We start from the raw sequence: 26,633 nt of genomic DNA, 5'->3' as shown, positions 1-26,633 counted from the left end.
CCCTCTCCCTTCCTCCTCTCTCTGAAATCAATAAAACCTATCTTAAAAAATAAAATAATAAAATTAAATTAAAAATGGGTAAAAGATCTGAACAGACACCTCACCAAAGATGTACAGATGGAAAATAAGCATATGAAAAGATGCTCAATATCAGACATCATCAAGGGGCTGCAAAAACAGCAGTGAGACCACACTATGCAACCATTAGAATGGCTAGAATCCAAGGCACAGACAATACCAAATGATGGTGAGGAGGTAGACGAACAGGAACTCTCGTTCACTGCCGGTAGGAATGCAAAATGGTACAACCACTCTGGAAAACAATTTGGCAATGCTATGGATTGAATATTTGTGTTCCCCTAAAATTCATCTGCTGAAGCCTCAATCCCCGATGTGACTGTTTTGAAGTAGGGCCTTTACGAAGGTAAAAAGGTTAAACAAGGTCTTAGGGTGGGGCCCTGATGGACAGGTTCACGTTCTTGTAAGAATCGCCATCTGAGCACTTGATCTCCTATTCACACTCTACTCATCTTCTCTCCCTCCCCTTTTCCTTCCCTGCTCCCAAACCATGAGAAGTGCCTCCAGGACTGTGAAAAATAAACTTCTGTTATTTAAGCCACCCAGTCTGTGGCATTTTGTTTATGGCAACCACACCTAACTAAAACAGGCAGTTTCTCACAAAACTAAATACAATCTTACCATACAATCCAGCAACCACATGCTTGGTAGTTACCCAAATGAGTTGAAAACTTATGTCCACACAAAAACCTGCAAATGGATGTGCACAGTGGCTTTATTGATAATTGCCAAAACATGGAAGCAATTAAGATGTCCTTCAGGAGGTAAGTGGATAAATAAACAGATCCATCCAGACAATGGAATATTATTCAGCACTAAAAAGAAATGAGCTATCGAGCCATAAAAGACACGGAGGAATACGAAATACTTGTCACTAAGTGAAAGCAGCCCATCTGAAAAGGCTGCACACTGTATGATTCCAGCTATATGACACTCAGAAAAGGGCAAAACTACAGAGACAGTAAAAATATCAGTGGTTGCCAGGGGCTGGGGAGGGAGATAAGCAGGCAGAACACAGAGGGCTTCCAGGGCAGTGAAGCTGTTCTGATTCTCTGTACACTGCAATGATGGATACATGGCATTACACGTGGCCCAAATTCATAGAATGTGCACCATCACCCATGAGCACTAATGGAAACTACGGACTTGGGGTGGTGATGACTTGTCAGGTGTGTGTATACGGTTGGAACAAACGTACCACTCTAGTGCGACGTTGGTGCTGGGGGAGCCCAGGGGAAAGGGTATATGGGATCTCTGTTCTTTTCACTCAATTTTACTGTGAATCTAAAATTGCTTTAAAAAATTGTCTCCTAGACCGTGGTAACCACGGACTGGTTTCGTGTCCCTATAATTTTGACACTCCCAGAATTTTGATCTCTTTCACTCAGCATAATGCTTTTGAAATTCACTGTTTTTGCATATACTCGTAGTTCATTCCTTTAAGGAGAAAAAAGATGCCCTGTACACACATTTTTTTGCTACTAAAAATTGAAATAGCACATCAAAATTTTTGTTTCAATTCAAATTTTTGAAATCAAGAGAATCTAGTTAATGCACCCTGCACTAACTATGCTCTAGCTAAACCACCAAACTTAGTTCTTGGTGCTGGGTTCCGTCTTACTGCCTTCGGGCTTCTAAAGCACACCAGCAGCACTCAAGGCCTATTAATGCTTCTTTGGGTCAGATAAAAAAGTGGAACTGAAGTACACTGAAGTCGTTCAAATGCAAACTACATACAGTCCTGTGAACCCCGGGGTAGGGATGGGGAGGTAGGGTGTGATTCCTACTAAGAAAGGCCCCTGGTGGCTAACTGGGCTCAAAATTTAAAAAACAGCCTAGTGGCCATTTCTGCATTGGTGCCTCTCACGCAAACCGCGCTTCCCAGACAAGCCTGCACTGACCTGCCCGCCTCTGCGCTGAACGGCCTGCCTGCACTGCGTTTCTGCAGTCAGAGCAGCCCTTACAAAGGTTTCCTGGAATAGTATTTCAACCAATATTTGAAATTGTTTAAGGCTTTTTCCATCCAATCAGAGCTGCACTGCTCTGCCCAATCAGAGCGGCTTATTTAGGCCAGTCAGGAGAGTGCCTTTGGGGCCAATCAAACTTTGAGGATTCAGAGCCCTTATATGCATGAGAGCCGACCAGTCAGGGACCAGGGGCAGGGACTTCTGCCCATATAAGCCAGCTCCCCGGGACCAGAGGGGCAGGGCAGGGCAGGGCAGAGCTGTCTGGCCGGAGAGGGGCTGGCCCCAAGGCTGTGCTCACAGTCCTGCTGTGTCACAACTGAGCTGCTTCGCACTGTATAGTTTCCTTCTTCACCACACCCCACTTTGGGAATTCCTATTGGCATTGAATTGGTGCCAACAACCATCAGTTCACATTCCTTGTAAGTTACTGGCATGAAGGTAGGTAAGAAAGCCTGGCTGGTGTGGCTCAGAGGTTGAGCATTGACCTAGAATCCAGGAGATTGCGTCCAATTCCTGGTCAGGGCACATGCCCAGGTTGTGGGCTCGATTCCCAGTGGTGGGCTTGCAGGAGGCAGCCGATCAATGACTCTCATCACTGATGTTTCTATCTCTCCCTCTCCCTCTCTCTGAAATCAATAAAAACATCATATATATATAAAGGTAGGTAAGAGAGAAATGCAAAAAGAAAGACATCACAGAACTCCTATCCTAGGTTATCAAAATATTGGTATACAGTTTGTCTTAAGGTAGGACAGCTTTCCCAAGCTGCAGCATAGTGACCCTAAAATTACTAGCAGGAAAAAAAAGGTGCAAGAATAAGCTTATGGCTAAATCGACTTAATGTTTTATTCTCCGTGCTGATAATATCAGAAGGAACTCCATGAAATGGGCAGTAATGACAGCTACATCTAAATCTTCAGTCTTGACTCAGTCTCAGGTTCCCTCTCCTGTGTGTCTTTCTGAAGCAGAGACGGTGCAGTACATAACAGCTTGTAACATCCTTTGCAGACTTTCTGAGCAGTGGCCAATGTCCACACTCCGTGTCTCCTGTAGAGTATGACTTGACCCTGCCCCCAGTCCAAGCCCCTGTAAGTTCTTTTTTTTAAAAAATCCTCACCCAAGGGTATTTTTTCCATTTCTTTTCAGAGAGAGTGGAAGTTGGGGGAGGAGAGAGAGAGAGAGAGAAACATCGATGTGAGAGAGACACATCGATTGGCTGCCTCCTGCACGTGCCTGGACTGGGGTGGAGCCTGCACCCGAGGTCCGTGCCCTTGTCCAGAATCAAACCTGGGACCCTTCAGTCCTAGGGCCGATGCTCTAACCACTGAGCCAAGCCGGCCAGGGCTAAGCCCCTGTAAGTTCTTTTCTCTGTCCTGCTGTTGGGGTGAACCTTCTGGTAGAAGGAAAGGGAATTTGGTACTAGGGTTGAGAGTCAAGTTACCAAGGTTCTTTGCAAGTGCTTCTGAGACAGTTCGAGAGCCAGCTGAGTCTTCTTCACTCCAGCATCTGAGGAGACTCCAAAGCCAAGGTTGGGTTGAGTTTCTTTGGTGAGTCCACTTGAAGTCTAGTCACAGCCTGAAGTTCCTCCTAGATCCCCCCAAAGTGTTCCAGTGGAAGGTGATGCTCAAAACTCTCAAATTGCTCTAAAGTAGCCCAGAAAGAACTGTGACAGGCACCAGAGAGGTGTTATTGGACAGCCCCTCCCCGAGTCAGTGGGAGAGCGCTGTTCCCAACCTTGGCTCTTGTCTGCCTAGAAATGATTTTATAACAGAGCCCTTGATTGTGTTGTGATAAAGTGAGTTTATTAAAACATTAAAGCAAGTGAATTTATTTAAAAAATTAAAGCATGCACATTTATTAACAAAGGAAGATAAGCAAATCTATACATCTGGCTTATGAAGCACAGATGGGCTCTTAGCTAATCTGAAGTGCCAGTGGGGTGGGGTGGGGAGTCTCTGCCTTATATACCCTCCTGTCTATAAGTTGTTTTTTTAACTCCTCTGCTAGATATCCTGGTACATGTTAACTCTAAAGGTCACCCCTTTTCTTTGTTATGTTTTTTTCCACAATTTATGAGAAGTACCTGGCAACTTTATTTTGACAAACACAAGGCCACTGGCTTCACTGTTTAAACAATGGGACAAGACAGACTGCCTTCTTCTTCCCCCCTCCTCCCTGCTGTTTTAACAGCTTCAGGGTGATTTGCACTAAGTCTCTGATTTGTGAAGTTGAATTAGGATTTCTCCTCCCCTTCTCCCCCTTCACTTCCCCCTCCTCTCCGGCATTCTTTTGTGAGAAGGGGTTTTAACCCTTTGCTCTCAAGATAAGGTCCTGCTACAATTGGCCTGCAAAACTTTTTGGCTTTGTTTCACTTTCCTGCCTCTGTTTCCCTCTTCCTCCTGCCCTGGAATTTTCCTAGCTTCTTACTATCCTGTAACAGAACTGTATAGCCCAGAAATAGCCAGAAAAGTCCAAATTCCAACAAAACATGGTGAAAGAAAGAGCTAGCCTGAGTAGTTCATTCCTTTTTATTACTGAATAATATTTCATCGTGTGGATGTTTTGCTTCTCCTTGTATCAGCTGATGAACGTTTGGGTTGTTTTCAGTTTAGGGCAATTATAATTATGAATAAAACTGCCGTGAGCATGTGTTTCATTTCTCTTGGGTAAACAAACACCCAGGAGTGGAAAGGCTGGATCTAAGTGTGTATTTAACTGCATAAGAAAGTGACGCAGTTTTTCACCCTCACGGCAACGCGCGGGAGCTCCTGTTGCTCATGTGCCCACCAGTGCTTGGTGTGAGTCGCTCTGGCATCCCAGTGGGGGTGCAGTGCATCTCATGTGGTGCAAAGCTGGGCATCTTTCCCTGTGTTCACTGACATCTCTGGGGAAGTGTCTATTCAGATCTTTTGCTCATTTTTATTGGGTTTTGTCTTATCACTCAGCTGTGAGTTCTAGGTTCATTTTACTAACATATCGTGCAGGGGGTACCAGAGCAGAATCACTCAGGACAAGAGGGAAGAGGCGCTAGCTGCCACCAACACCGGTTGCCACCCACCTCTCAGGGCCCCTATGCATCTTCCACACGAGTCCCCAGGCTTACTGGACCTTTTTAACGTGAAAAGTTGTGCAGGCTTTCTCAGCCTCAATTAACCCCCTTCCCCTTCTTAGCCTCTAAGTCCCTTCGCCTGCTCGGCACCTGTGGGCAGCTCTCCTCTCCCATTCCCCTTTCCTTCCCATCACCCCCTGACAACCTCACCAGGGAGCCCACACTACGTCAGCACATCTACTGTCCTATGGACACCTGAATTTCAGCCCTGCCTTGGACCTTTGCACATGCTGTTCCCTCTGCTTGCAATACTCTTCCCATGATTTTGTCCCTCCTTCCTTTGGTCTTCTGCTCAAAGGTCACCTCCTTGACCACCCATGCCCTCACCTTGTAGCCCTTCTTCGCAGCACATACCTGGTGTCACCGTGGTTTTACTTGCCTGTTGTGGTTGTCCACCCCCCGCCAGCATGGAGGTGCCTGAGGAAGGAACTTAGATCCTGCTGTATCCCCAGGGCCTGGCTCACAGTCAGCCTCAATAAATGCGTGTTGAATGGATAACTTTGCTGCCATAGGTCTCATAGGAGGACTACATGAAATAGCGAGTGGGAGTGCCTTTTGCAACCTGCTGTGTTTACAGAAGAGGAAACTGAGTCTCAGAATGGTGCAGTGACCCACCCAGGGCCGCACAGTCAGAGCAATGGACACCTGAACTCACACCCTCCTCCACACCTGCCTTGGGGCAGTGTCAGCATCACAGAGACACTTTACACACACCCCTGGCAGACACACAGACCACACCCAGCTCAAATGTTGCCTACACTTAGAGTCACCCACAACACAGACACACCCCGTCTCACCCTACAAGGATTCTGTTCACACCCCATATGCAGGCCCACAGACCTGCACACTCAGGGTTCCATATACACACAGTCACATGGCCTCACACACTCAGGAACTTCATGCACAAACCACCCACACCCTGCATCCAACACCCACGTGCCGGCGCACCCACAGCAGCAGGCCTAGGTGACCGATGGGCACAGGGCTCCAATGGGCCTCAGTCTCCATGACAACAGGCAGCTCCTGCATCTCAGGCTGCGCACAGCAGCCAGGGGAAGGATTTGAGCCAGGGTGTGTGTCACAGCTGCAGAAGATGCTTCCCAGAGCAGAAGCAGCCTGGGCTTCCTCACAGACCCCCAGTGTCATCCCCACAGGGGCACAGAGTAGACCTTTTCAGACATGTGGAGCATGCACTGTCATCACCCACAAAGAGATGTAGCTCCCACTCTTTCCAGGCATGCACCCACCACTTCACACATGCTTTCTCCCCTAATCCTTATAATGTCCTTACCAGATGAGTGCTGCCAGGGAACCCATTGTACAGTTAGTGAAACTGAGGCTCAGAGAGGCTAAGTCTATTGCTCAGGGTCATACAGCGAGTCACCAACAGGGCTGAAACTTGAACCCAGGTCTGCTGGACACGAAGGGTCTTCTCTCCACTGCCGTGCACTGCACCTGAACGAGAAGGGCTTCTTTAGGAGCAGCCTGGCTATCCATTCATCTTGTTGTTCTATACACACCCTTTCCAGACAGGAGCAATCAATGGTCAGCTCTCACTAATGCCAGTGTTGGTTCTGCCTTTGTGAAGTTCCCTTATAAGGTAGTGAGATCCCCATCATGAATGGCATTCAAGCAGAGGCTGTCAGCTGATGTGGAGAAAGAGCATAAGTGTATCAGGGGGCAAGGGGTTGGATGAGATAGCCTCACATTAGTCTTTGAGTTGCAAATGACAAAAACAATTATTGGCGAACATAATTGGAAAATAACTAGCTTAAGGAACAGCTGGATTCAGCTCTCGGATATCATCAAGAACCTTCCTCGGGCCTTCCCTTTCCTCCGTGTTCACATTATTCTCAGATCAGCTTTACCTGACCTGCAGTGGCTCCCACAGCCCCAGAGTAACTTCTAGAAATCATGCAGTAGCCCTATGAGGCTGTTATAACCTCCATTTCATGATGGGGAAACTGAGTCACAAAGAAGTAATGTATCAAGACCGAGGCAGGGCTGGAGTCACACAGGCCCTTGACAAACTCAGGAGGCTCCACCTCTGAACACGGGCAGGACTCTTCTCCCAAAACCACTTTACCCTAAGGAGGCAGAGGATGGCACAGGTGATCACTCAGCAACCACCATTGGCCAGTACCTGCTCTGCCTGCCTGGCAGCCCTGGGGTTACTATGGCAACTGAGCCAGACACAGCCACTGCCTTGTGGAGCTGGGAAGTTCCAGCTGCTCTGAGGGGCCTTCAGCAAGTCACTCCCTGTGTCTGGTCCTAGCATTCCCATCTATAAAATGGGCAGGTTACTCCATTCAAAAGTGTAGTACAGGTGTAGAACTTCTGTGACATCCCACACATGAAAACTTGAAATGTGGCTAGTGTGACTAAGGACCTACATTAAAACAATTTTATTTCATTTAATTTTAAATTCAAATAGCCACATGTGGCTAATGGCACCTATATTGAGCAGTGCAATGCTAGAGTTCTAGATGAATATCAGACATTAATTTGGGCTTTGTTCTATTTTTCACCCACCCACACTCCAGTTCCAGGCAGGCTGACCCCTTGCTTTTCCTTGTTAAGAGAGTTTTTCTGGTATTTCCCTAAGCTGGGAAGAGATGGTCACTTGTCCTGACCCACAGCCCTGCCAGAGGTGGTGGACAGACCCAAATTGGCCCCAGGACCTTTGCATTACTTTGGAGGGAAAAGGAAGCCCCATTAATGGCTGAGATCCAATTTTCTACCAGCCACATGTTACAGAAGGAGGACATGTTGGCTCAGAGAGGTGGAGGGACTTGCCCCAGAGCACACAGCAACAGGAGGCAGAAGTGGGCCCCCCTGGCTGACTCAGGTACTCACGGGGTTCTCATCAGACTCCCTGAGGCCAGGGCTTGAACTAGTCTTGGAGGATGGAAGGATTTGGGGAAGTGGAGAAGCTAAGAGCTGAATGGACCAGTGGGATTCTTTCTGACTTCCGGAAGGAGGTGGTCTGGGGGGTGGGGGTCAGGGTCTCTACTGTTGGGCAGGTTCCTCCTCTCAGGGGCTGCAGGATAAACCCCAACAACAGGTGGTCCCCAGGGAGGTGCTAGCTCTAAAGTGCTTGTATTCACCCCATCAATGTTTCCTAAGGGCTCATCACAGCCCCCTTTTCCTCTGTTTCCTTTCCCCTTTGCCTGCTGCCAGCCCTGAAGCCCTCGGGGGCAGCAGGGATGAGAGAACCTGGCAGGAATCTGCTTGCTGAGAGTGCCCTTGTGCCTGGCACTTAAGACAGCAGGAGGGCCCGAGGAACAAATGGCTGGGCACTGGGCACTATGAGGCGAGGTAGGGCTCCAGCCAATAGACCTGAGACCCTGGCCTTGCTCTCAGGGCACACGAAGATGCACGTGCCACATCCACATGTGCAGACATACATACTGCCCTACACCTGGGCCTGCGCACAGCCACCACCCACAAAGAGCCAGGGATCCTCACCTCAGGCAAGTATGTTGCTGATTGCTCAGGCCAAAAATTCTGGAGTGTCCTGGGCTCTCCTCTGTCTTACCCCATGCCAACAAGTCCTGTCAATTTTACCTTCAAAATTTATTTAGGATTGGAAACTTTTCATACCCCATCTGGACTCATGCGGTGGCCACCTCGCTGGCCTTCCTGTTCCTGCCCTCACCACGTTTGTTCTCTTCACAGCAGCCAAGGGTGCTGAGGACCTCAGGGAGATCACAGGCCTCCTCGTGGCCCCCCACTCAGAATCAAAGCCAGAGGTCCAGCTGTGGCCACCCAAGCCCTTCCTCTCTGCCCAACTCGCCCATGGCAGCCCCACAGGCCTCCTCGCTGTCCCTGCACACTCCTTCCTCAGGGCCTTTGCATTGGCTGTTCCCTTGCTAAGCAGCTTTTCTCAAGCTTTCCACGACTTCCTCTCATATCTAAGAAGCCACATCCCTGCTCTCCCGCTCCTTACAGCACTTCCTTGCAACACATCATTTTCATAGCCCATGTATTTACTTATCTATTTTGTCTGTCTCTCTCCACCCCCAAATGTTGACTGAGGATGTGGATTTGTTCCTGCTTTGGTCACCATTGACCCCGCCCAGCCCAGTGCCTGGTACATTGCAGGCTATAACACCTGTGGAATGAAGGAAGCACATAGACACAGACGCAGATGGACACTCAGGGAGACTGGCAGAGACAGGTGACCCATGCACACCTGTACCCACGGGACTGAGAGACCTGGCAGCCCACATGCACGCATGCAATGGCCCCTGAGCTGAAGCTACCATTGGTCCAGTGAGGCCTTGGACAGTGGGCCTGGCCCTGCCAGCATTGGGAGTGTTTTTCCCCACCCGAGACCACCAAGCCCTTCTCCAGCCATGGCTGTCCATGCCCCAGGTGGGCTCCTGGCTAATCTCACCAATTCCCTGGAAGCGAAAGGACAAGCTTCCTGCAGCCGAACCTCCAGGTGCGAACAGTCCCAATCTCCCACACTCCAGCCAGATCCCAGCCCCTCTCTCCTCCTGCCTCCCCACCTCTGACTCATCACAGCTCCAGGGGTGAGGAAGGCAACCCAGGCGCAACTGCCCATGGGTCAGAAGGGGAGCTGAGGCCAGAGGAGAGGGGTGTGGCTCACTGCCCAGCCCCACCCTGGCTGGGTGGTCCCCTCCCAGTCCGACCCTGCCCTGTGTGGCTGCCAGGCACACGCCCACCAGCCAGACCCCTCTAGCCTTGTTTTGGCTGGAGGAGCTTATCATCAATGACTTTCCCGACAGAGATCGATAGAAAACATTTTATCTCCTTCCCCAGGGGCAGCTCAACCTCAGAGCAGAGCAGGCTCCTGTTACTATGGCGACTCTCCTGGACCTCCCTGACTCCCTCTCCCTCCCTCCCTATCTCCTGCTTCCCCACTGTCCACTCCCTACATCCCCACTCCTTCCCCCATCCCCCCACCGCCCACCCCTCCTGCCTCCGTATCACCATCCGTCCCCATGCTCCGCTGGCCCCTGTAGCACAGCCCAGCACTAGCATCCCCTCCCACCCCTGCTGCCCGGTGCTGGACAGAGGCTTGCTGGCCCTCTACTTCCACGTCAAACGGCAGCTCTGTCGCTCAGCTTGGGCCTTGTACCGGCACTGTCCTCAGTATTCTGCAACTGTTCACTGTATATTAAGCTCAATTTCCCCTTGACAATCAGCGAGATAACAGTAACTCCCTTACAGGCTGCTAGGAGTACTATGTGAGTGTGAACTTGGGAGCACAGGGCTTGGAGCACTTGGTCCAGGTTCCAGAAATACCAGCGTTGTTGATAAGCTTCACTCTGTACATCCACAGAGTGTCTATGAGCAATTATGGTTGTAAAGACTAAAGGAGCCAGGGAAGAGCTTGGCCCACTGCCTGGCATGGTCTAAACACTGCGTTTTCAGGAAGGACCATCGTCCAAGCCCTGCTGACCACTAAGGGGTGTGGATATGGAGAGAAGGCCTGAGGGACAGGTGTGCCCACTCTCAATGGAGGCTCCCTGGCCACTGCTTCCAGTATGACGGGCCATGGACAGAGATGCCTCATCGGGGTCCAGGTAGCTTATGCCCTCCCTCCTCCCACAGAGCTTTGGGGACTTGTCTCCCATGCTGCCTCTGCCTCCTTGCCCACATGCCAGGGCACCCTTTTCCTTCGGCCTGAAAAGCTTTGCCCCATGCGGTCAGCCAGTCAGCGAGCTTCCAGAGCAGGAGGCACCATAGCACTGAAATTTGGAGCCAGACCTCCTAGGTTGGAGTCTCAGCTCTCCCACTTGGGGGCCCTTCTATGTCAGCTAAAAAAAGTCCCCCAAAATATCCCCATTTCCCAATCCCTAGAACCTGTGAATGTGACCTTAGTTGGCAAAGGGACTTTGCAGCCTGGCCGGGCGTGGCTCAGCACTTGAGCATCGACCTAGGATCCAGGCAATCAGGGTTCGATTCTCGGTCAGGGCACATGCCCGGGTCACGGGCTCGATCCCCAGTCGGGGGCATGCGGGAGGCAGCCGATCAACGACTCTCTCGTCATTGATGTTTCCATCTCTCTCTCTCTCCCTCTCCTTTCCTCTCTCTGAAATCAATAAAGATATTTAAAAAAAAAAAAAAAAGGGACTTTGCAGATGTGATTAAGGTAAGGACCTTGAGATGGGAGATTATCCTGGCTTATCCGGGTGGGCCCTAAATGTAATCACAAGTGTCCTTATAACAGAGGCAGAGGGAGATGTGACCAGAAGAGAAGGAGATGCAGTGTTGGAAGCAAGAGGCTGCAGCGATGTTAGAAAGGGGCTACAAGCCGAAGGGTGCAGGCAGCCCCTGGAACCTGAAAAGGCAAGGACCCAGATTCTCCCCTGGAGCCTCCAGAAGGAGCCACCTGCGGGCATTTTGACTCCAGCCTTGCCCAGGGAGACTGATTGTGAACTCCTAACCTCCAGAGCTGTAAGGGAACAAATCTGTGTTGCTTTAAGCCTCTAGGCAGCGGTAATTTGTTATGGCAGCCATAGGGAGCTAATACACTCCTAGTGCCTTTCCTCCTCATCTGTAAAATGGGCTGATTGAATACTTCCCTTCCTGGGCTTTTGTGAGGTTTAATGAATTGGTAAGTGCAAAGAGCTTAGAAAAGTAAATGGTGCCGTTTTTATAAATTGTGCAAAAACTATCTGCCAAACCCTAAAGAAGACAGCACTCATGACCTCAAGAAACTCGTCACCTGGAGCAAGACAGACTTGTAAAGAATAGTGACTACCAAGAATGTTATAGGACAGCAGTGTCTGGGTGCACAGCTGAGAAAGCTAGGGCCCGATTTGACCAGAGGACATCCGGGATGGCATCCTGGAGGAGCACACTTTTGAGCTGAACCTAGAAGAGTGGAGCGGCCAGACAGAGCTAAAAGGGAAAGGTGTCTCAAGCAGAAGGAACAGCACATAGGCGTGCTCAGAGGGATGGGACAATTGAGGGGCCTGCAAGTCATTCTGCAGGGATGGAGCAGAGAGGGATGTGTATGGGCCAGGCCAGCCTTGGGTGTGTGTTGGGTGAGGAGTGGGGGTGGCAAGCCAGGGAGCAACACACTGGGAAGTGCTTGGGCCACTGCAAAGAGGGTGGATGGGGGAGAGGGGTTGAAACTAGAGGCAGAGACCAGTTACACAGGCTGTGGTCAGGGGGAACAAAAGGGTAAAAGGGATAGGATTTCATGGACTATGTGGGTGAGCAAGGAGAGCTTGGGCGCTGGGGCAATTCCCTGAGGTAACAAGAGCAGTAGCCACCAGAGCAATAATTGAGCACTTACTACATGCCAGGGAATGTGCAAAGTGCTGACTCTGCCCTGTCTCAGTCACAGTCCTCACCGCTCTGAAACTGATTCTCTGCACCATGCAGAGGGCGAGGCTGAGCTCAGACACCCGAACAGGGTGGGCGGAGGAGGCCAGGGCGTTGGGGAGGTGATGGGATTGCTTTCATACAAACAAAATGAAAAACTGTTTGGGGACTACTTTTATAATACATTTCTATTATTAAAAATAAAGTACATGTTTTATTAGTAACTGAGCACTTTTATTTTCACCACTGGTAATAAAAAAATCTGTAGGGTCTGAAACTATGGCAATTCTAAGCCCTCAATTTAAGAAAGACCTATGAACTACACATCCCTTAGGATGGTGGATATGTAGTAAAAGCTTAAAGACCAGCAAGGGACAGTGGGGACAGGGCGGAAGGGTCTATGACCAGGAACTGAACTGTACTGGTGAAGTTTTATTTCTTGAGCTGACTAGGGTGGATTCAGGGGCAATCACTGAATTATTTTTTTGTACCTTCTTAAATATCTTTACTAGTTTACAATTAAAAATTGGAATGCCCTGACCAGGTGGCTCAGCTGGTTGGGGCGTCATCTCATACAGCAGAAGTTTTCAGGTTTGATCCCTAGTCAGGCCTAGTACAGGAGGCAGCCGACTGATGTTTCTCTCTCACACTGATGTTTCTCTCTCACACACATCAATGTTTCTCTTTTTCTCTCTCTCCCCACTTCCTCTCTCTAAACATATCCTCAGGTCGAGGATTTTTTAAAAAAAATTGGAAGTCACTGATATTTCCCAGCTCGCCTCTAGAGCTGAGGTACCAAGTCCTGTTCATTCAGTTACAGAATTGCTGTCCTAGCCAGCCCGAGTCCCCTTTATCATACCCTGCTTCTGCCTGCACACCCAACATGGGAAGTTTCTCTCAGAGTGTGCACGGCCCTCCCCGAACAGGTCTGATTGTGAGCAGGTCTTCCTCATGAAGAGTCAAAGTCCTGCTCCAGGTCCTCCACCCACTGTGAACCACACAGTCTGTGTGTTAGTACACGAGGCTGGGGCAGCCCTTCAGATCTTTGAAGACAGAATAAACATGTACTTTATTTTTAATAATAGAAATGTATTATAAAAGTAGTCCCCAAACAGTTTTTCATTTTGTTTGTATGAAAGCAATCCCATCACCTCCCCAACGCCCTGGCCCCCTCCGCCCACCCTGTTCGGGTGTCTGAGAGCAGATACTCCTGCTCGCCATACCCTAATTTTTCTTCTCCAGGTAAAGCAACCTTAGTTTTCTTTGAGACAAATGACAGAAAGCCAACTCAAACTGGTTTATGCAAATTTTACTAATGTGTGTAACTGGGAGTCCAGGGGTTCCTTAACTTCAGGCATAGCTGGATCCAGGTGCCGACATGACATCTCTGTGTGTCTCTACACTGCCCTCCTCCACATTGGCTTTATCCTCAGGCCCACACCGAATCAGCTTAACAACCCTGGAGGCTCCAGCAAAGCTCGATGCTTCCAACAAAACTCCCAGAAAGCTTGGGTCATGCGGTCACCCCTGAACGGATCACTGTAGCCCGGCAAATGGGGCACTTGATTGGCTAAACCTGAGTCATGTGACCATCTCTGCATTTCAGAGGTAAAGTCAGCCCAGGCTGAACCACATGGGCTGAAAGTGAAATGGAATGTTCCCCACATTCCTCCGAGGAGTTATTAGCACCGAAAGACCAAACATATTAGGTTCTGTAACAGATCCACAATGGCTGACCTGGCTGGTCTTGATGTGGGGGGTCCCTGACAGCTGAGCATTTGTCATCTGCATTGAAAGGAAAAGCTGTTAAAACATGACCATATTTGGGGCTGTCTTGGCCACTTACAAACAGCCCCAAACCAAACCTTCCACACTGCTGGCACCAGGTCCCTCTGTGCCCCGCCATCAGCATCTGCTCTTTCAGGTTCAGTTATGCAGTTGGTGGCAAAGGAAATCTTCAAATCTTGCCAACGATGTAGAAGTTCATGAAGTTGATGAGGGTGATGCTGGAGAAATGCTGAGGTCCAGCACAGTGGCTGACAAATCAAAGCTCTAGCTGGCTGGGTCAGCCTTGTCTTAGTAAGACAAGCCCCCAGTGTGAAAAGCGATGACATAGTGCTTGAGGAGAAAGCAACCTGGATGGCACAGAACTCAGCGCCCGAGGAACACGGGATGCGGTGAGGCCTTCGAGCAGTTACTGACAGGAAGGGCCTCGAAACGAGCGTCAGGCAATTCTGTGGAAAAACCAAGTCTCCTCAAATGAACTACTTTGCATTCTCAGTATCAGCACATTAATCTCAGAATTAGCATATTAACCTAAACTTTGTTGAATGGAAGATAAACTATAAGTATTTTCATAGCTTTAATTATATTTTTTAAAAAATATAATTCCAATTAAACTTTTCTCCAATTACTAAAAAATGTTGGTTCCCAGTTGCAAGCGGATTTGTTATCAAAGTGGCCTTTTCCTTGGGATAATGAGGCCTCCAGGATGGGTCCAACGTCGGTCTGGCTCAGCAGACTCAGGGGTGCTGTGTGGGTGGGACCTGCACCATCCTATTCTCGAGATGGAGTCTAGCACAGGGCTTAGCCCAATTAATGCGTATTGAATGAGCGAGCGCGTGAACTGCGTGAATGGAAGGTCCTTGTGACGCCTGCCTGGCCCTGGGCCTGCTGGTCTCGGACCCCTGGAACTGGAAAGAAACTCACCTGGAGCTAAGCAGGGCTGTCACCTTCTCTCTGCTGGAAACCAGAGGCCTTGCAGAAAGCCCAGGGGCCTCCTGCTGCTCTGCCCCACCTATCACTGCCCCACTCTGAAATGGGCTGCCCCACGGTTCCCTGGCCTTCCTGCAGCAGGGCTCTAAGCACTGGCAAGACCTTTGCAAGAAATGGCTCATTCACCATCGCCATCGGGTAGGGGGAGTGGAGCGGGATGGGCCCCATTCACAGAGGCCTGGAGGGGAAAGCAGCAGCAGCCAGACAGAGCTCCGCAGCACGGAAGGGTTTTAACTCCTCAAAACGAGCCCGTGGGCAACCTCTGTTCTCCCTGGAGAAATGAGAGGCCCAGAGCAGACACAGCTGCCCAAGGTCACACTGTCAGTACAGGGCAGAGCTGGGCAGAAGATTGGTCCCTCTGCTTCTCCATCTCGCTCCTCTGGGTACTGGCTAAACGTGTCCTCCTCTGCAAAATGGAGATAAGAGACCCAAATGTGCAGGGCCTGGCACATAGAAAGTGCTCAGTAAATGTGCTTGCTATCTGCTCACTAAAGGGAGGCCTGCTGCATACCCCACACTCTGCCTGGGCTCAGAAGATGCTTGTGCGAGAGTGCCCCAAGCCTCAGCGATCTCTCAGCCTCAAGCAGGCAGGACAGCAACCTGGGTGAGCTCAGAAGGGGCACTAGGACACCTGAATCCTGCTCTGCACTTCTCCTCTGGGTACTTCACTTCCGCGCCTCAGTTTCCTGGCAGTGAATGGGGATGTCCACCTAATGAAAGTCTCCCTCGCATTGTACTGAGTGAGCCAATAAGTCTATTCCCTCAGGGTACAGGAATCTATCTTGAGATAGATCCCTCCCCTTTCCCTGTCTTCCAGCCCACAGGGGTCTCTCTCCCCCTAGGCAGGAGTCATTGTCTCCCTTTGGCCTAAGAGAAAACCAAGAGGGAGCTCAAGGCCATTCGGATGCAGAACTGGGTCATAACCCTGGGGAGGGGAGAACAAATGCCTTTGATGATCAGTTGGGTGATTTAAATGTGGGGATAGCGCAAAAGGTCACAGTGGTAGGGCCCCAAGAATTTAGAGTCCTTAAAAGCATTTCAACTCCAGAATTTTCAAACACTGTTTGCTTTTTCAAATCCAGCAGCCTGGATTCCACCTTCAAGCTGCAAGTTTGAGATCTTTGTACCAATACTGTCTTTACTGGGCATCTGTGCTACACAGTGAGCCCAGTCCCTCCTCACTTTCTTACCTGTATCTTGCTAAGGATGACAAACAGGTAGCAGAATCTTCTGGATGCTGGCAAAGCTGGCAGTGACCCCTGACCAGTTCCCCATTCTCCCCTGAGAAGCCCCATGCCCTCCCAGCAGTCTCAGGATGTTAGCCCCATAGATAAGTGGCTCTTGCTCACAAGCCTGCCTGTTTTAGTTAGAGGAAAATCACTCTTCAGATCTCAGATCATGAGCCACCTCCTCCTGGAAGCCTTCCCTGAATTCCTCAGCAGGACCACGTCATTACACTTTGTGCCTGTGCTTCACAGTTTGCTCTTCATAGGTAACTTTTACATAGCAACCCAGAGCCTAATCTGATGTTTGACCCACAGTGGGCACTCAATAATATGCATGGAAGAGGTGAATAAACTCACTTGCTGTGTGACCTTGGAGGAGTGACTTCAACTCTTTGAGCCTGAATTCTCTTGTCTGTACAATGAGCTGTGATGAGAAGCAGAGAATGCATGAAGAGTGAGGCTTAACGATGGCTCTCAAAGATATCCAGGTCCTAACCCTGGAACCTACGAATAGTTCCTTATTTGGCAAAGAGGGCGGGGGGCTCGGGGGTCTTTGCGGATGTAATTAAATTAAGAGTCTTGAGATGGAGAGGGTACCCTGGATAATCCAGGTGGGCCTAATGTAATCACAAGGGTCCTTATGAGGGGAGGCAAGATAGTCAAAGGAAGTAGGAGATGTGACAACAGAAGCAATTATTTCCTTAACTTTCCTAGCTTCTGGAGGTCAACAAGGGATCGTGAGCCACGAAATGTAGATGGCTTCCAGAAGCAAGCAAAGGCAAGGACAGATTCTTCCCTAGAGTCTCTAGAAGGAGCCAACCCTATCAACAACTTGGCCTTAGCCCAGTGAAACTGATCTCGGACTTCTGACCTCCAGAATGTAAAGAATAAATCTGTGTTGTTTTAAGCCACTAGATTTGTGGTCAATTGTTACTGCAGCCCTAGGAAACTAATACACATGGAAGGCACCTGGCACACAATAGGTGCTCAGAGACGGCCCCCAGGGGTCTCCACTTCTTGCCACCCACTGATGTTCCCAGCACCTGGCCTTTCCCTAGGTTCTCCCCAGGAGCAGGTTAAGGCAGGGCGGGCAGGAGACTGAACCATGCTAGGGGTGAGGAAACCTCTGGACAGATGAAAGGGACACACATCTAGAATATGACCTAAAACGCTAACAGCATTCACTGCATGCCAGGCCCTGGGCTAAATGCTTCACATGCCCTACAACAACCCCAGGAAGTAGGGACTGCTATCATTCCCATTTTACAGATGGGGAAACTGAGACTCAGCAAGTTACGTGGTTTGCCTAGCCACCCAGCTGGGCATAGAAGAGTCAGAGTTAGAAACCAAGTCTGTCTCCCCCAGAACCTGTGCTTAAAACTAGATTGAAACACCACAGTTCATATCTAGGTCCAGCTTCTGTCTTGCTCTTACTATTCACCCTGAGAGATAGGTGGCTGAGCTTGGGTCTGGGTGCAAGTCTTCACTCTGACACTTTAGCCTGAGGACCAGGACAGGTGACTTTACCACTCTGCACTTCAGTTTCCTTGTGAGCAAAATGTGATTAGCCTGCCTACAGATGGGCTACAAATGAGACCTATAGAAAGGGGTACAGCCATTTGGTACCTACCAAGATAAAAGGGCACTGTACCTCACAGCCCCAGGGCCGTGTTTTACAGATGAGGAAACTGAAGTTTGATACAGGAGCTCACTAGCCCCCAAGTCACCTGGGATCTCTGATGCCTTGACCACCTCCGTAAGACCAACAGAGCCCAGAGGCTGGGTGGGGGTGGGAGGCTTCTGGAGCAGGTGCTGCTGGCTTTCAGCCTGAGCAATGGTGAGTGGAAGCCTTGCAGTGGCAATTGTCAGGGTGTCTGTAAGTTAATAAGTTCATTCATTCAACAGTCCTCTGCTTAAAACCACCTGCCGATGGCTTCCTTCCCCATCACACTAGAATTGCATCTAAATTTCTCCTAGACCCTCTGTCGCCCTGAAGACCCTGGTCCTCTGTTATGGCTCTGCCTTCGGCATGCCCACTACTTGTCCCCTTGCTCCTGTCCAGCAGGCTCTCTTCTGCTCAGGGCCTTTACCCTGCTCTTTCCTCAGCCAGAGATGCTATTCCTGTAGCTCTGCCCATGACAGGTGCCTTCCTCCCAGCTAAGTGGTCCCTATCTGTCACTTCACCTGCTAGTTTTCTTCCTACACTTATCACTCCCTGCAATTACCTTCTTTTCATATGTAAGCTTCTGTTTGCTGTCCGTCCCTTGCCACCAGGACGCCAGCTCCATGACAGCAGGGGCCACTTACCTCTGTTGATTCCTCAGCGCCTAGCAAGGTGCCAGGTGCCCAGTAAGTGAAGACATTTATGCCCAGCCCTTTAAGTTCAGAAGGCAAAACTGTTTCAAGAGAAGGTCACAGTGAGGGCTAACGGTGGGGTGGCGTGGGAGCTGGAGGCTGGAAGCACTGGGCGCGGGATGTCGGGCGCACCCCTCTGCTCAAGGCTCCAGCCATCCCCCAGCCCCGTCCCGCGGCGCCCCCAAGCCCGAGGCGGAGCGCGAGGGCCCCGGAGGGCGCCACTGGCCCCACAGCCAAGCCTCCCGCCCAGGCGCGCGGACGAGCGGTGGGCGCTGCGCCCGCCAGGGGGCGCCGCCGGGGCGCGCACGGCCGCCCGGGGCCCGGGGCGCGAGCGAGCGCGGCGAGCCGCCGGGAACTTTTCCTCCCGCTCTCGGCTCCCTCCCCCCGCGCGGCGGCCGCGGGCTCGCTCCTTCCGAGCGCAGGGGACGGCGTTTCCCCGCGGTCACCAGGCAGGCCCGCCGGGTGCGCGGCCAGGCCGGGTCCCCGCGCCCGGCTCCCCGGGCCCCGGGCGCCGCCCCCGCCCGCGGCCGGGCTGCGAGAGGCGGCGGAGAGCGAGGCGGCGGCGCGGCGCGAGGCGAGGCGAGGCGAGGCGAGGCGAGGCGAGCGGAGCAGGCCGGCGCGGGGCGCTGCGGCCCACCCTCCTGCCGGCCGGGGGCCGGCGCCCTGACGCCCGATGGCCTGCCGGGCCTCGGGGCCGCGAAGTCGCCGCGCCAGACCCAGGGCCCCCGAGTGAGCGGGGCGCCGAGGTGAGCACGGGCGCCGGGGCGCGGGGGGCGCGGGGGGCGCGGGGCGCCGGGTCCGAGGCTGGGCGAAGCGTGGAAGCGCGTGGGGCCGCACGTAGGAGTCCGCGGGGTCATCGCTTTGTGTGGCGTGGGGGGTGCGCGGGGTCAGCAGATGGCCGTCTGGGGAGCTGCAGGGTGGGGGCGCCCTGCGCCTCGGGTGAGGGTCTCGGAACGGTTGCGCGGCCGGCTGGGGTCGGCTCGTGCGTGGGGCGCTGGCAGCGCGGGTCAAGCGTGGCCGGAGGCTCTGCGCGCTCCGCGGGGCGAAGTGCCGGCCGAGCGTGGGGGACGTGGGGGCTCTCGCCCCGCGCCCGGAGCGGACCTTTGTGAGCGCGTGGGGGGGGCGACGTCTCCGCGTGGGGCTTGGGGCCGGGCGCGGGCCGCAGCTTGGGGGTCAGGGACGCGAGGGGCGGGGGCCTGTGTGGGGAGATGGAGCTCGCGGGGCTCACGCGGAGCCCCCGCCCGGGCAGCGGCCCGGGGCCTGTGCGGAGGCCGCGCGACCCGGCAGGAAGCCGCCCAGAGGCCCGGGAGCTCCGGCGCGCCCAGGCCGGGGGCGCGCGGGCCCTCGGAGGGTGGCATCACGGTGCGGGGCGCCGGCCACGCGAGCCCCGCGTCCCCGGGCAGCGGCACGCGGCCAGGTCCATGCCCCCGCGCCCTGGAAGCAGGGGCCAGGGAGACCGAGGCGGGGGCCGGCGCCCAGCGGCGCCCCGAGCGCGGCGGGGCGAGGGAGTGGCAGGACGCGGGGGTGACATTTGGAGCCTCGGTCGCCCGGAGGCCGCGGTAGGGCTGGAGGGGAAGCGAAACATCAGCCAGGCCCGAGGCCGCCGCGGCCCCGGCTCCCTGCGGCGCCCTCGCCCCGCGCGCGGCGTCCTTCCCGGGGCCCTGGGGCCCTCGGTCCGGCCCGGCCCGGGGCTGTGCCCTCCTCTGGGGAGCCCTGGGTGCGGGGAGCTCTGGGGCTTCGGCTCGGAACTGGTGGTTGGCGGGTAACAATGCGCAGCCGGGCTGGGGGAAGGGAGGCGGCGCGCCTGCATGGCGGACCCTGGCCCCGCGCCTCCCGCGCCGCGCTCCCTCCCGCAGCTCCTTCCCGCGGCTCCCGCGGGCTCCGACTCGAGGGCCACGCGGGACCGAGCGCGCCCCTCCCACCCCGAGTGCACCCCCGCCTCGTTTCTCTTCCAGCGCAGCGGTGTGCTGAGGATTCAAGGGTGTTACATCTGGTTGCAATCCAGCCTCAGCCTCTGCTGGGCTGTTAAGACCTCGAGCTGACGTCAGAGCAGGGAATTACTTCTTTTTATTTTATCTTTCTAGCTGTCTGCTGCCCTGGGAGGGGAGGGAGGTGGGCTAGGCGAGCTCTGAAGTGGAGGCGCCAGTGCCGCGGGGGCCCCAGGCTGGGCCTCTGCTTCTGTCCCCCCACCCTTCCTGCGTAAGGTCAGGCTCACCCTGGGTGGGGGCAGCCTTCACTGCAGGCTGAGTGGAGGCCTCTCCGCGCTGACCACACAGCTGCATTTCCAGAGGCTCCCTGGGACTGGGCCTCCTCATCTGGAGGCTGGAAAAGAATCTTCTAGCCGCCCCCCCCCCCCAACGAGGGGATGTATGGGCCCCAGAAGCATCCAGGAGGAAGTCCTTAGGTGCAAAGAAAAGTGGCCTTTTGGGTGACACAGTGGAGTGGGCATAGACATTCTGGTCTGGGGGAGGCTCAACCCCAAAACTCTGGCAAAGGCTTTCAAAAGCAGAAGCCTTGGAGGGAGGGAAAGTATACCAAGGGGTGATCCAGGCCACAGAGGAGGACTGTGGAGTGGGCTAAATAGGACATTTCCCAACAGCCAGGCGCCCCTCTGACTTCCTAAACAGAGATGACTCACCCTCTCCAAAAAGCCTCTCTCCCACTGGTCCAGGAGGCCCTTGCAGGTGGGGCCTTAATCCTCTCTACACTAACAAGTCCGCACCAGTGGCTTTCAAATTACTGCTAGTAACCTGTGGTAAGAAATACATTTTAGGTCACAATTTTGTTCACCCTCACTGTAAATAACTGAAATGCAGGTTTAGTGAAAAAACTCTTTCTTTTACTTCCTCTGTTGATCTGGTATTTTCTATTCTAGTCTATCTAATATTTTTTTAATTGCTGGTTGCAGCTCACTAAATTGATTTTACAGTCCACTAATGGTCATACCCAGACTTTGAGAAAACAGGCTAGAAAGTGAATCTGGCTTCTGTTCGTTCATCAAACATTAAGAGGCCCTAACAAGTTCGTTCTTTTTAAAAAATTATTAATTTTATTGAGGTGACATTGGTTACTAAGATTCGGTAGATTTCAAGTTACATTTCTATGATCCATCATCTGTATTTTACATTGTGTGCCCACCACCCAAAGTCAAATCGTTTTCTGTTAACATATATTTGACCCCCTTTACCCTTCAGTACCCTTCACCCCCAAAGTTTTCTCTCTCTTTTTTTGTTTGTTTTGTTAATCCTTACCTGAGGATGTTTTCTCCATTGATTTTTAGAGAGAGTGGAAGGAAAGTAAGGAGGAAGGGAGGAAGGGGTAGACAGACAGATATCCAGTGGTTACCTCCTGGGAATTACCCTTTGGTGTTCAGCTGGTGCTGCACCAGTGAGCCACACCAGCCAGGGCAGTTTGCTTTTTTTTAATTGCTCACATAATACATGGAATTTTCTTCTCATTGTGAAAACTGCGAAAAACCCCAAAAGTATATAGAGTAAAAGTGTCCTCTGCACCTCCTCCCAGGTAACCCCAGTTAACAGTTGGAGCATATCCTTCCACTTTGCTACTCGTATGCATCTGTCATACATACAAATACTTAGTTTTCTTTTACCCCAAATAAGAACACACCTCAGGCTCTTATTCTGAACTTCCTTTTTCCTTTCCATTTGTCCCTGCGAGGTCACAGACTGAGGTGCTTCAGGGCAAGGCTTTGGGGTGACTCCTGGCTCCACCACACGCTGAATGAGTTATTTACTTCTTTGTGGCTCAGTGTCCCTATCTGTACAATGGGAATAATAACTGCCCTGGCCTCACAGGACTATAGTGAAGATTTAATGAGTTAATTCATATAAACATATGGAACAGCACTTATCCCTATAAATGCCAGTTGCCACCACCATCATCATTATCATTATTCTATTTCCATGGCAGCCTGTTGCCTTAAATAGCTGCCTGTGGCTGCAGCATGGATGCCCCCTCCCCCCCTTCTGATGTGTGGCTCTACAGGGAGAGAGGAGGTGGAGGCCATGTGCACAGCACTGTGCACTGTTTCTGTGGGAGAGGCACCTGGGCTCGCTGGCCCCAAGGGACCAAATATTTTCCAGGGACCCACTGTTTTTGAAGTCCTTTGCTTAATGCAGCTGCCTCCAAGAGGGCACACAGCCTAGTAGGTGAGTGAGACCCAGATAATACCCGAGGGGATCAGCATTTTCGTGGGAGCTCATTCCAGGTCTTAGGCAGGAAGAGACCGCCTGTGAGAACACCATGCAGATGTTAAGGGGAAGGTGAGGGAAGAGAGTGGGGCAGCATCTTGGGTAAGACTTGCCCAAGCAAAGAAGAGCAGAGGGGACATGGTGCATGATTTGGTTCCAGGGTGGGTGGGACAGACAACCTGAGCTTTAGGAATCAGGAGCAAGTGTGTCCAGTCTTGACCAGAGTTGGGGATTTGTGGAGTGGGGGCTTTATGGAAGAGGGGCTTCAAGCACAGGTAGGTAAGAACGAGAGGGGTGTACCTGGTAGAGGGAACACACAGCATGTGTGGCTGAAACGGACGTGGCCTCTACCATGGCCAAGAGGGGTGGAATTGACTGGGAAGGAATGGTGGCAGAAGAGGCTGGGCTGCTGCTGGGCCTCCTCGCTGGCCTCCTTGCCTCCAAATCGTCCCCTCCCAGCCTGGGCCACACTACCAGACTGGTCTTTCTCAACCGCAGCAGATACTTCCAGTGGCTTATGCTGCCTTCCAGTCCATGGTCCTTCCCAGGCTGCAGGGGCCCTTTCTGGCATCCTACACCTGCTCTGCAGTCATTCAGCCCCCTCCCCTCCAGCCACAGTACAGTCCCCCTTCCCAGGGTCAGCCATGCGCATTCCTGGCCTCTTTCTTCCACCTAGAATGCCCTTTACCTTCCTCCCTACCTCCCAAGACCAAATCAGACTTCTTGTCTCCCCGTTTTCTGACAGTTGAGCCAGAGGGTAGAGGAACATAAGGTAGGAGAAAAGGGGAAAGGGAGGCAGAGGGGGGAAGGGAAGGGGGAGGGGGGACAGAGAGACATGAGAAAGAGGGAGGGAGACGTTCTGGTTGCTGAGTGGTATGCTTAGAATCAGGAAAGAAATACCCAGGAGTGCTATGGGTTTCCGTGACACTGGACATTCATTTGTTCATTCATTTGTCCATCCGTTCCTTCATTCAGCAGACATGCCCTCAGTGTTTTCTCCCCTCAGCCCTGTGGGCACACTGGCTCCAGAGATGAGTGTGCTTGTGATCTGGCCTTCGAGGCCCTCCCAGTCTCTGGGCCAGGTGGACAGTGAACATCTCATTTCTGTACAGTGATCATGCTCAGGAGAGAAGGTACCCAGGATGCTGGGGAAGGGCAGGAGCGAGTCCTGTGAAGGCGGAACAGATGTGGCAGGGTCCAGTGTGTGTGTCTGCAGTGGGGGCGGGCACTGGTTAGGAGTTGTAGGGTGGAAAGCCCAGGCTGGTTGGCATCTCCCGTCTCCTCTCAGGCCTGAGTCTTACCTGTAAATTGGGAAGGTGGACTGCTTGGGCTGAGACAGTAGGAGGCCCAGTGGAGAGGGCTGACAGACAGGGGAAGGGGGCTTGCTCAGAGTGTGGACAGGCCCCAGGCTGGGGGTCTGAAGGGAAATGTGCCGACTTGAGCAGAGCTCCCTCCTTGGAGACTGTGCTTGTCTACAGTGCAGTAGTGGGGGGGGGGGGAGCACTAGATTTGGAACCAGGAAGAGGTTTAGTTCCAACTGCTGCTCAGGCAAGTCACTTCCCTCTCTGAGCATCAATTTCCTCTCGAGGCCCTGAGCTCAGGGTCATAAGCTCAGACAGGGGTTAGGCCTGCCTTGATTAAATCCAGGTACCTGCTATCCCCTCAGAAGCTCCTTAACCCTATTTAAAATGGGTAGCATCACAGGCCCTCCTGGTTCCACTGAGCGCCCGCAGCTGTTCCTCTTAGTGCTAAAGGACTTTGCATGAGGCAGAGATCACCCTCCTGCTTCCCTTCCAATTCATGTCCGGCTGCATCTAAATCTCTGTGAGGTAACACTGGCCACAACAAAGTTTCTTTCCCAGCCAGGTTGAGGCTGGAGGATTGAGTGGGTCTTTGTTACCCAATAGGGCAGGTAAGAATTATAGTTTCCTGGCCAGAGTTTGTTTCCAAAGGCTTTGCCCCAGTCGTGTGGGTGGACCCTGAGAAGGCATCTAGCAACTTGTGACTTCCAGGCAGTGAATGTGGCGGTGTAACCACAAACACATTCATTTGTTCGTTTATTTGTTCCCTCACTCATTCATAAATCACACTGTACACCAGGGTGCGGGGAGCACAGCCATTGACATGAAACATTTCTGATACAGCATAGCGGATAAGCACATGTATTTTGGAGTTCACCTGCCTGGGTTCAAATCTGGACTTTGCCACTTACTAACTTGGGCAAATTATTTCCTTTACTCAGTCTGTAAAATGGAGAAAATGATAACACCTACCTCATTGGGCCACTGGGAAAATTTAGTGAGTTAATGCAGATAAAACATTTAAAACAGGGCCTGACATGGAAAGTGCTGGAGAATGGTTCATTCTCCTTCCCCTTTTCATTCCTACCCTGAAGAATCTCACAGATGAGCTTGGTGCTGAGGGAGGTCAGTCCCAGCCAGGACTTCCCTGAGAGCAGTGACACCCAGGAAGGGAGTGGCGGCGCTCCAAGCCAAGCACCTGCCCAGGCAGGCCAGCTTCTGGAATCAGCACTCCTAGCCACCTCCTGGCCTGTCGGACCTTTTCATGGGCACCTGGAGCCTGTCTCTGCAGCGGGAGCTTAGTGGGTGAGGGTGAGGCCTGCCGGTGGGGAGGCCCTGTGAGGGCCTAATTCTGCCTGGCACCAGGTGGGCTTCAGACTTTAAGAAAGAATTTCAGTATCAAATATCAAAGCTGAAAGTGTTTTCTGATTGACATTCTAAATTGCCAGAGGCTGCCAGACCATATCTGGGTTTCCTTAGGCGGCAGGAGGTACCTCCAGCTTTCTGAGCCTCTACTTCTTCATTGATCAAATAGTGAAACTAGTAGTACCTACTTCATAGTTTTGTTTTTAGGAGGATTAAATGTGATGGCGACTGTGTTGCACTTAGCTGTACTTGACACATAGCAAAGTGCTTAATAAATACTGCCTATTACTAATAATAGTTCTTAGAAAACATAAATGTAAATTAAAAATCACCTGAAAGATTTCTTCTTGAGGGCTACAGCTCCTTAGAGATGGGAAGTTGTAAACTTTCACTAACCCTATAGGACAAAGAATTATTACAATGAATGGATATACACTGAGGCCCAGAGAAGTTTAGCTACTATAGCAAAGTCACGTAGTAATCCAGGGGTAACCACACTGGATTTTAATACTGTGCTTTCATAGTTATTCCTTCAGCAAATAATTATGGACAATCAGCATTGATATATAGCTGAGGTCACATGGGCCTTTATTCTGGAAGTTTCTGGCCTGATGAGAAAATGAAATTTATACACGATTATAGTAAGAGGTAAGGAGTTAAAATTAAAATCACTTGTTCTATTGGGGGGAAGAGGGGAAGAGTCATGCATTCATTCATTGGCGGGTGGGGGCACTGTGCCAGGCCTGAGAGCGGTGGTCCAAATGTAGTGGTTCTCATGGTGCAAATGCCCTCTGACCAACAAAATCCTCAGGGACACATGGACCATGTCAGGAGACATTTTGGTTGTCTCAACAGGGGAGGTGCTGGCACTTAGTAGATGCTAGGGATGCTGCTAAACATCCTATGGTGCACAGGACAGCCTCCACAACAAGTTATCTGGC

General features: G+C 51.9%; 1 protein-coding gene across 1 annotated transcript in view; it reads left to right on the top strand.

The window, feature by feature from the left end:
• Positions 1-19,418: 19,418 nt before the first annotated feature.
• Positions 19,419-26,633, top strand: part of RAI1 (retinoic acid induced 1) — a 112,059-nt gene continuing 104,844 nt past the window's right edge. Inside the window, exon 1 of the mRNA XM_081162926.1 lies at positions 19,419-19,561. The gene's annotated coding sequence lies outside the window, so the exon portion shown is untranslated. The remainder of the gene's footprint in view (positions 19,562-26,633) is intronic.

This window comes from Miniopterus schreibersii, assembly GCF_964146895.1.
Source record: "Miniopterus schreibersii genome assembly, chromosome: 16".
Lineage (NCBI taxonomy): Eukaryota > Metazoa > Chordata > Mammalia > Chiroptera > Miniopteridae > Miniopterus > Miniopterus schreibersii.
This window is presented reverse-complemented; position numbering and strand designations above follow the sequence as displayed.